Here is a 7,593-nt window from a genome sequence, read left to right as displayed (position 1 = left end):
CGGCTCCTGGATGAGGACAGAGGCCTGGCTGAGCACTTGGGGCAGCAGCTCTGTGGGTGGCAGGAGCCGCTGCAGCCGCCAGAGGGTCCAGGCCTGGGAGCTGGAAAGGAGTCTTCTGTGGGGACCTCGTCCTGCTCAAGGGAGGCAGCCCGAGGCCCTGTCTCCCGCCGCGGGTGTGGACGCTGAGGCATCTCCTTCCCGCTCACCCCTCCTCCCGTGCATTTCTGGGGGTTCTGGAGGGGCAGTCCTCTGGGTTGCCCTGCAGAGTCTTGGTCACAGTCACCCAGCTCCTCCTGCTCAGACTGTGCCCCCTTCCCATCAACACAGCTTCACTGTCATCACCAGCATTACTTCTTAGTTTGTAAGCTTAGGGCTTCCCTGGTGGTCCAGTGGTTGGAAATCCACCTGCCAATACAGGGGACTCAGGTTCAATCCCTGATCCAGGAAGAATCCACAGGCTGAGGAGCAACTAAGCCAGTGCACCACACCTACTGAAGCCAGTGTGCCCTGGAGCCTGTGCTCCACAAGAAAATGAGAAACCTGCGCACCGCAACTAGAGTGGCCCCCACTCGCCTCAACTAGAGAAAAGCCCGCGGACAGCAACGAAGACCCAGGGCAGCCATAAATGAGTAAATAAAATTTAACTTGTAAGCCTAAGGGCAGGAGTTGTATGTCACTCACTGCTGTGCATGCCCATGTGGACACCCACCCCCTCGCCCCCCCCCCCACACACAAAATACACACAATCGACAAGACTCCAGACCTACTCCAGGGAGTGCCGTGTCAGTCAGGGTGTTTGCAAATCAACTCTGGGTAGTTTAATCAGAAGAAGACATCAGACCTTTGGGGGAGCCAGACTCGGGGGGACGCATCAGGAATGATGCCCAACCTGCACGTCGGCTCTGCTCCCCCATGGCTGTGCGCTCAGGCCCACGTGTCACGGCTCCCACTGCTGGGGTGCAGGGTCCTAGACCTCCACCACTGGCCCCCTGAAGCCAGACACCTCCACCATGGCTCTGAGCAGGAAACACACTGCCTGGCACCTGCGCCTGCACACCCGTCTCAAGCCCAAGCCTGCTACAGGGAGTCTCTTTGGCAGAGTCCTGGTCTACCCCTGTGCCTCAGCTGTCATGGGGGCTGGGAGGAAAGCCTGGTTTCTCACTCCAAGAGCAGGACTCCCAGATGGGGAAATTCTCAAACAGGACAGGAGTGTTCAAGATCTGCGGGTGACCAGGAAAGTCCCCTAGAGGCACTGAGGGGTGGCTAAATGCAGGAGTGAGGGGGAGGAGCCTTGAGCAGAGGGACCACTCGCTGAATTAATCCCCCACATTTATTCCCGCCTCCGTGTGTGGAAAGCCAGAGGGGTGCAGCAGACATGCTTCCAGCACTCAGCAAGGCGCAGCCCTGGAGAATGGATGGACAGAGCCCATCATCAGTTGCCATGGAAGCCATGGGAAGGTATTGCTAAGGCACCTGTGATTAGACAGGGCTGGAGGAGCCAGTGAGGATGAGGCGGCTGAATCCAGCAGAGACCTGCTGGGAAGCAGGTGAGGTGTACCCCTGGTGTCTTTCCACCTATAGGTCACCTGCCTGGGAGCTATCCAGTCGAGCTGGAGAAGGGTGGATGGGTGGGAGCGGCAGGGGTGCCCCTTACCCAGGTGTGTTTGCTGGTGAAAAAAAAAAAAGTTACCGAGAGAACCGGACCAGAAGGCATGGAGCAGGGCAGCCTGGCTGTGCACACATCACACTGTTGACCTGCTGTCAGGTTAGGTTACTTCTGCCCATCAGCCTCCTGTGTTCCCTCCCCGCCCAGCTTGGAGCAGGGCCATAAAAGACAAGAACACTCCCTGCTGGATCCTCCAGAGGTAGAAGACGCTTGTGTTGGATAGGGACCAGGGATTGGTGGGCACGGGACCCCTCGCCTTGCACCAGGCAGACATTCAGCCCGACAGTATCACGCAGGTGGTAGGAGCTGTCGTCTGCTCAACCTTTCCCGTGTCTACCCTAGACTCTTCACCACGCGTCAGCAGGCAACTTCCCGGCATGAATTACTCTCCACTCTCACCTTTGTGGTTTCAGCTTTAGAGATCCGGGAGCAGCAGGCAGGTTCACAGGCCTAATCGGGCCTGATGCATCTCCAACCAGACAGGGAGTGTGCGTCTGGATTTGTCACCCAACAGGTACCAATGTAGGAGGCTCTCATACATGAGATGGAATCACTCCTGGGGACTGAGAGGCTCAGACGGCTCCGTCAGTGGCAGGCTGCACGTCTCAAATGGGGGACAGAGTCTGCTGGTGGAACCTCTTGCAACAGACCAAGGTCAGCAGGCCCAGCACTTCATAAACTGAATTATGGCAGCCTCCACCTCGGAGCTGAGAATTTCTAAGGAGGCATTTCTCATTGTCTCCTTCCTATCACTAAGAGGTTCCTCCCGGCCAGTGAAGGCAAAGGGATGAACAAAATCTCGGAGACAGAACACCAGGGGTGAAAGCCCAGCTCCGCTCTCCGCTCACTGAGTGACCCTGGGCTGCTCATTTTCCTGCCCCAGGTCTCTGTTAAATGGCTTGCACGTGGGCCTGTTGAGAACAGCCAGTGGTCGCTGTGTGGCTGTCCAGCCTTCTCTGCTTCTGTTCCTACCTCTGTTAGGTGATGTCGTGGAAGAAACCCTGTCTGTACTTCTTGTGTGGCATGGGGTAAATTACTTAACCTGAGACCCAGTTAGTTGACTATCTAAAAAAGAGAAGGTGACAGTACCTACTTGGTCGTGCTGTTGAGGAGGTTAACACCTCCGAAGCCCCAGGACAGGCAGGTGCCCCTGAGCCCCCAGGAACGGCTGCTGGGTGTCTTGTTGGTGGCGGTGATACAGGAGTCCTGTAGCACGCACCTCTGAGAGTTAGAGGACGCCCACTTGTTCATCCGCCTCTCCCGTCAGCCTGGGAGCTGGCCAGGGCCCTGGACTGTGTCCGGCCTGGATCCTAGGGAGGGGGACACATTCCATGAACCTAGCTTTGATGAGTCAGTGAAAGGGGGGCTGCCACATGAAGATCACATGTCTCAAGTAGAGCTAGCAAGACCCCAGCCTCCCATCCACTGTGACTCCTCTCTGATGCTCCATTTTCCCTTCTGTGATGTGGGGACAGTTGGCTTAAATAACGTCTCTGAAGGCACTCACCACCTTCCCTGGCTCATGGTGAGTGCTTAAAAAATTGTGGCTGGAAGTCATCCCACGAAGACTTGCTCAAGAACCGCCCACCTGTCCCTTCTGCTGCCTGCCCTAGTCCAGGCCAGTGTACCAGGCTTGAATATGATCCCAGCTCACTGCCGACCCCCAAGAGTCCTAGTCAACTGGTTATTGGAAGATGACTGTGAAAAATGAATTCTTACAAGGAACTAATAGGTTCTACCTTTACTTTGCCAACAAAGGTCCGTCTAGTTAAGGCTATGGTCTTTGCAGTGGTTATGTATGGATGTGAGAGTTGGACTGTGAAGAAAGCTGAGTGCCAAAAAATTGATGCTTTTGAACTGTGGTGTTGGAGAAGACTCTTGAGAGTCCCTTGGACTGCAAGGAGATCCAACCAGTCCATCCTAAAGGAGATCAGTCCTGAGTGTTCATTGGATGGACTGATGCTGAAGCTGAAACTCCAATACTTTGGCCACCTCTTGCGAAGAGTTGACTCATTGGAAAAGATCCTGATGCTGGGAGGGATTGGGGGCAGGAGGAGAAGGGGACGGCAGAGGATGAGATGGCTGGATGGCATCACCGACTCGATGGACATGAGTTTGAGTAAACTCCGGGGGTTGGTAATGGACAGGGAGGCCTGGCATGCTGTGATTCATGGGGTCGCAAAGAGTCGGACACGACTGAGTGACTGAACCGAACCTTTCCCAGGGCCACCTGCATTTACAAGAAGTTTGGAGATGGCATTATTCACAAGGCGGCGGGCAGGTAAAGTACATGGTTACAGCAGTAAGTAGGACAACAGGGAGAGATAGGAACCAGAGAGAAAGACAAAGCACAACATCAAATTCAAAATCATGAAATGCTAAGTTGACCAAACCAAGCACCAGGCTATGAGTCTCTGGTTTGCCACCCATGAGATAAAGGCGGCTGCAGTGGTGGAATTCAGGCTGAGTTGAGGATGGAGCACGAATCGGGGAGGGGCACGTCCCCCTCTGCCTTCAGACCAAACCAGGGCAGCTCGAAGTCTCCACAACCAGCAAAGAAAGCCTCTTCCCCTTTCTCTCAAAGGAAGCCCTAGAGTGGCCAATGCCCCACATGCTGCTGGAAAGGCCCATGTCCTCAGCGGCCACTACCCCACAGCCCAAGCTGGGGCCTACCTTGTCCTTTCCACCTTTAGAAAGCTCTGGGACTGAAACGTCAGCCCATGAATATTGAGCGCATGACAGCGACCAGCTGCAGCTGGAAGGAAGGAAGGAAAAGCCCCGCCAGCATCTATCAAGCCAGGCCAGAAGGGGAGAGAGCCCTGCAGGGCCACGTTAATCCCTCGCCTGCCTTGTCCTGGGGCAGCAGCAGCTGGGCACGGGGAAGTGGTGGGCTCAGGTGTGGGTCTCACAGGCACTTCCCCCTCTGGGGACAGGCATGCCAGGACGGGGGCCTGGGCCCTCACCTCTGAGCCACCCAAACCCCTGCAGTGTCTCCTCCTTCAGGGCCTCCCTGCTTCTGAGCTCCCTGGAGGCTGTGAGACGGTAGAGGCAAGTCCTGCGGGGCCAGCACAGCCTGGGCAAGTTCCCAGGAAATGTTCCCGACGATGCGCGTGCCTCTCCAGCCGGACTTCTTGAAGGTGGCTGCTCACTGGGCACTGTCTCCTTGCCGGGATGTACTGGGACTGTCTCCACAGTCTGACCCAGCTCAGTCCTCAGACTCAGGGCGAGCTGGGGCCTGGATTTGCTCTCCTGTTCCTTTGAACCCTCTGGAGGAGGGAAGGGACCTTGGCCTCTGAATGAGGACAGTGCTGGGTTGTTTCTGAAAGGCTCTAGCTGGAATTTCCACCATCTTTCTTTCCTCCGGCATCCACATCAGCTGGGTCACTGAATTCAGCTGGCAGTCCCTCCTGGCCACGCCGAGGGCCTCTGATGCTGGTTCTCCTAGCACATGCAGCTTCTTCTCTAGGACATCACATGCTCATCACAGACGCTGGCCCATCCACTGCCCCCATCCAACACCCAGGTCCCCTTAGCCCCAACCTAGGTCCCTGGACCTTCTTGGGGCTTCTTTGACATGGAACCAAATCCAAAGGCAGGCTGTCCCGGAGAGTACCAGGCTGGGAGTCAGCATTCAGAAAGCCTGGGCTTAACTGCACACATCATGTGGCCTCTCTGAGCCTCATTCTCAATAAATTCATCCTTTACGTCCTGACGGGTGGTGAGACCCTGAGATTTCTAAATACTGTTTTTATGAGCAGAGTGGACTTGGCCACAGACATACACACATGCAAAGTCCCCGGGAAGCTGGGCACAGCTTTGCTGGGTCAACGCAGCCACTGGCCAGCTACACTCAAAAAGGGTTGGGGGAACGAAAGGTGCTGGTTAAGGAGTGCAGCTGGAGATGAAGGTGGGCAGAAAGCCAGAACTGCCTAAAGCTGATAACCCATCCCTGTCTCCTGACAATACACCTCCCCACCAACCCATCCCCCACCTGATAACCCACCCCCTCACCTGACAATACATCCCCCCAACAACTCATCCCCCCCACAAACCATCCCCCCACCAACCCCTTACTTGATAACCCATCCCTCACCTGATAGCCCATCCCCCACCTGACAACTGATCCCTTAACCAAGGCCTTGTGGTTTGAGGGCCCCTGGGCCCAGACTGGGCTAAGAGAACCCGCTGAGGGCAGACTGGAGGGAGGGCAGAGGAAGCTGGCAGTGGGGGAGACAGAGAAAAACCCTGAGCAGATAAGAGCAGGAGTGAAGGATGCGGTCCACACAGGAGGAAAGTCTGAGCTGGGCCAAAGCTGGGAGCGCAGGTCTCTGCTTCTCCACTGTTGCCTCCTTGGCTCTGGCCTCAATGAGACCCTCCCAGAGCAGTGGATGCCATAGCCGTGCCCATGACCTTGAGGCTGCACCTCCAGCTTAATCCACATCAGCGACAGAGTGAAGGCCTCACTGTCACTCAGGGATATTTTTAACCTGCCTGCCGGGCACCGCTACCTGGCTGCTGTCTGGAAACTAGGCCACAGGAGCCCTGGAGGAGGCGGGTCCTACCCCCTGCCCCAGCCTGGGAAGGCTCCCGGCGAGTGGGACCTGAGTGAGGGGACAGAATGAGCGAGCCTCTCTGCCCAGCCAGAAAATTTGTGCCACCCACCGAGTGAGTGGAGTTTCCAGAAAGGGCTTCCCACGCCCATAGTAAGTTTGTCTCTAGGCTCTGTCTCAAACCCACTCCTAACATGTCGCCCCTCAAGAGATGCCCCAGCTGTGTGCATCTGCCCGGTAATCAAATCACCCAAGGGTACCCAGTGCTGGGGGGGCAAGCTTACACACTCGAGTACCGTGTCCAAGGCTTCCGCCCACACCACCTCCCCATCAGCTCCTTGTGGAGGGAAGGCGGGCTCACTAAGGGCTCAGACAGCCTAGGGTTCAGCGCAGACTCTGGATCTCTGTGACCTTGAGTGGTTTCAGTTGAAACTTTCTGGGTCTTAGTTTTCTCATCTGTAAGATGGGCTTAAGAACAGTGCTTCCATGGCTAGAAGGCTCGAGATGGTGCCTGGCACGTAGTAACCACTAAGTGTGTGCCAGATTGTATAGAAAAACTTATCAGTTAGGAGGAGAGGCCCCAGACCCAGGCTACTTGAGTTTAAATCCTGATGCTGCCACTCGCTGGCTGGGTGTCACTGTGCATGTGTGCATACTAGGTTGTATCTGACTCTTTGTGACCCGATGGACTGTGTATCCCTCTGGGCTCCTCTGTCTATGGGGTTTCACAGGCAAGAATATTGGTGTGAGTTGCCATTTTCTATTCCAGGGGATCTTTCCAACCCAGGGGTTGAACCCATGTCTCCTGCATCGGCAGGTGGACTCTTTACTCTTTACTGAGCCATCTGGGAAGTCCCACGTGTCCTTGTCCCCATTACTTAACCTCTCTGAGCCTCAGTTTCTTCCTCCCTAAGATGGGAAAATATCTCTACTTCACAGGATCATTGTGAAGATTAAATGAGCTAATATGTAAAGCTCTGAGAATGGTGTCTGGAACACAGCAGGTGCTCGGTTAGCGTTAGCTCTGATGATTAGCGGCGATTCTGGGAAGATTTTCCTCCAGCCAGGCTCCCCTTCTCCTTCCTGCCCCCACACCTAGCTGGCACAGCTGCCCTCTCTGTTTGTTCTCTTTCCTTTCCTTCTCTCTCAAGTTCTGCGCTTCTTTCAAATCCCACCTCCTCCATGCTGCCTTCCCCAATAACTCTGGTGGATTTTGCACTGCTTCCCTTCTCCCGTCCCCTAGGCCTGACGCCCCACATTATTCCTCTGAGTAAATTTCGTCCGCTAGTCTGAGGCAGGGGCTCGGCCTGACCCCCCTCCTCCCCAGCTCAGTGCCCGGAGCCCAGCCTTGTGCGGGGGGAGCAGCAGCAAAGCCAA

Source organism: Odocoileus virginianus, chromosome 27 (assembly GCF_023699985.2).
Source record: "Odocoileus virginianus isolate 20LAN1187 ecotype Illinois chromosome 27, Ovbor_1.2, whole genome shotgun sequence".
Classification (NCBI taxonomy): domain Eukaryota; kingdom Metazoa; phylum Chordata; class Mammalia; order Artiodactyla; family Cervidae; genus Odocoileus; species Odocoileus virginianus.
The sequence above is the reverse complement of the archived record's forward strand: the minus strand, read 5'-3'. Positions refer to the sequence as shown.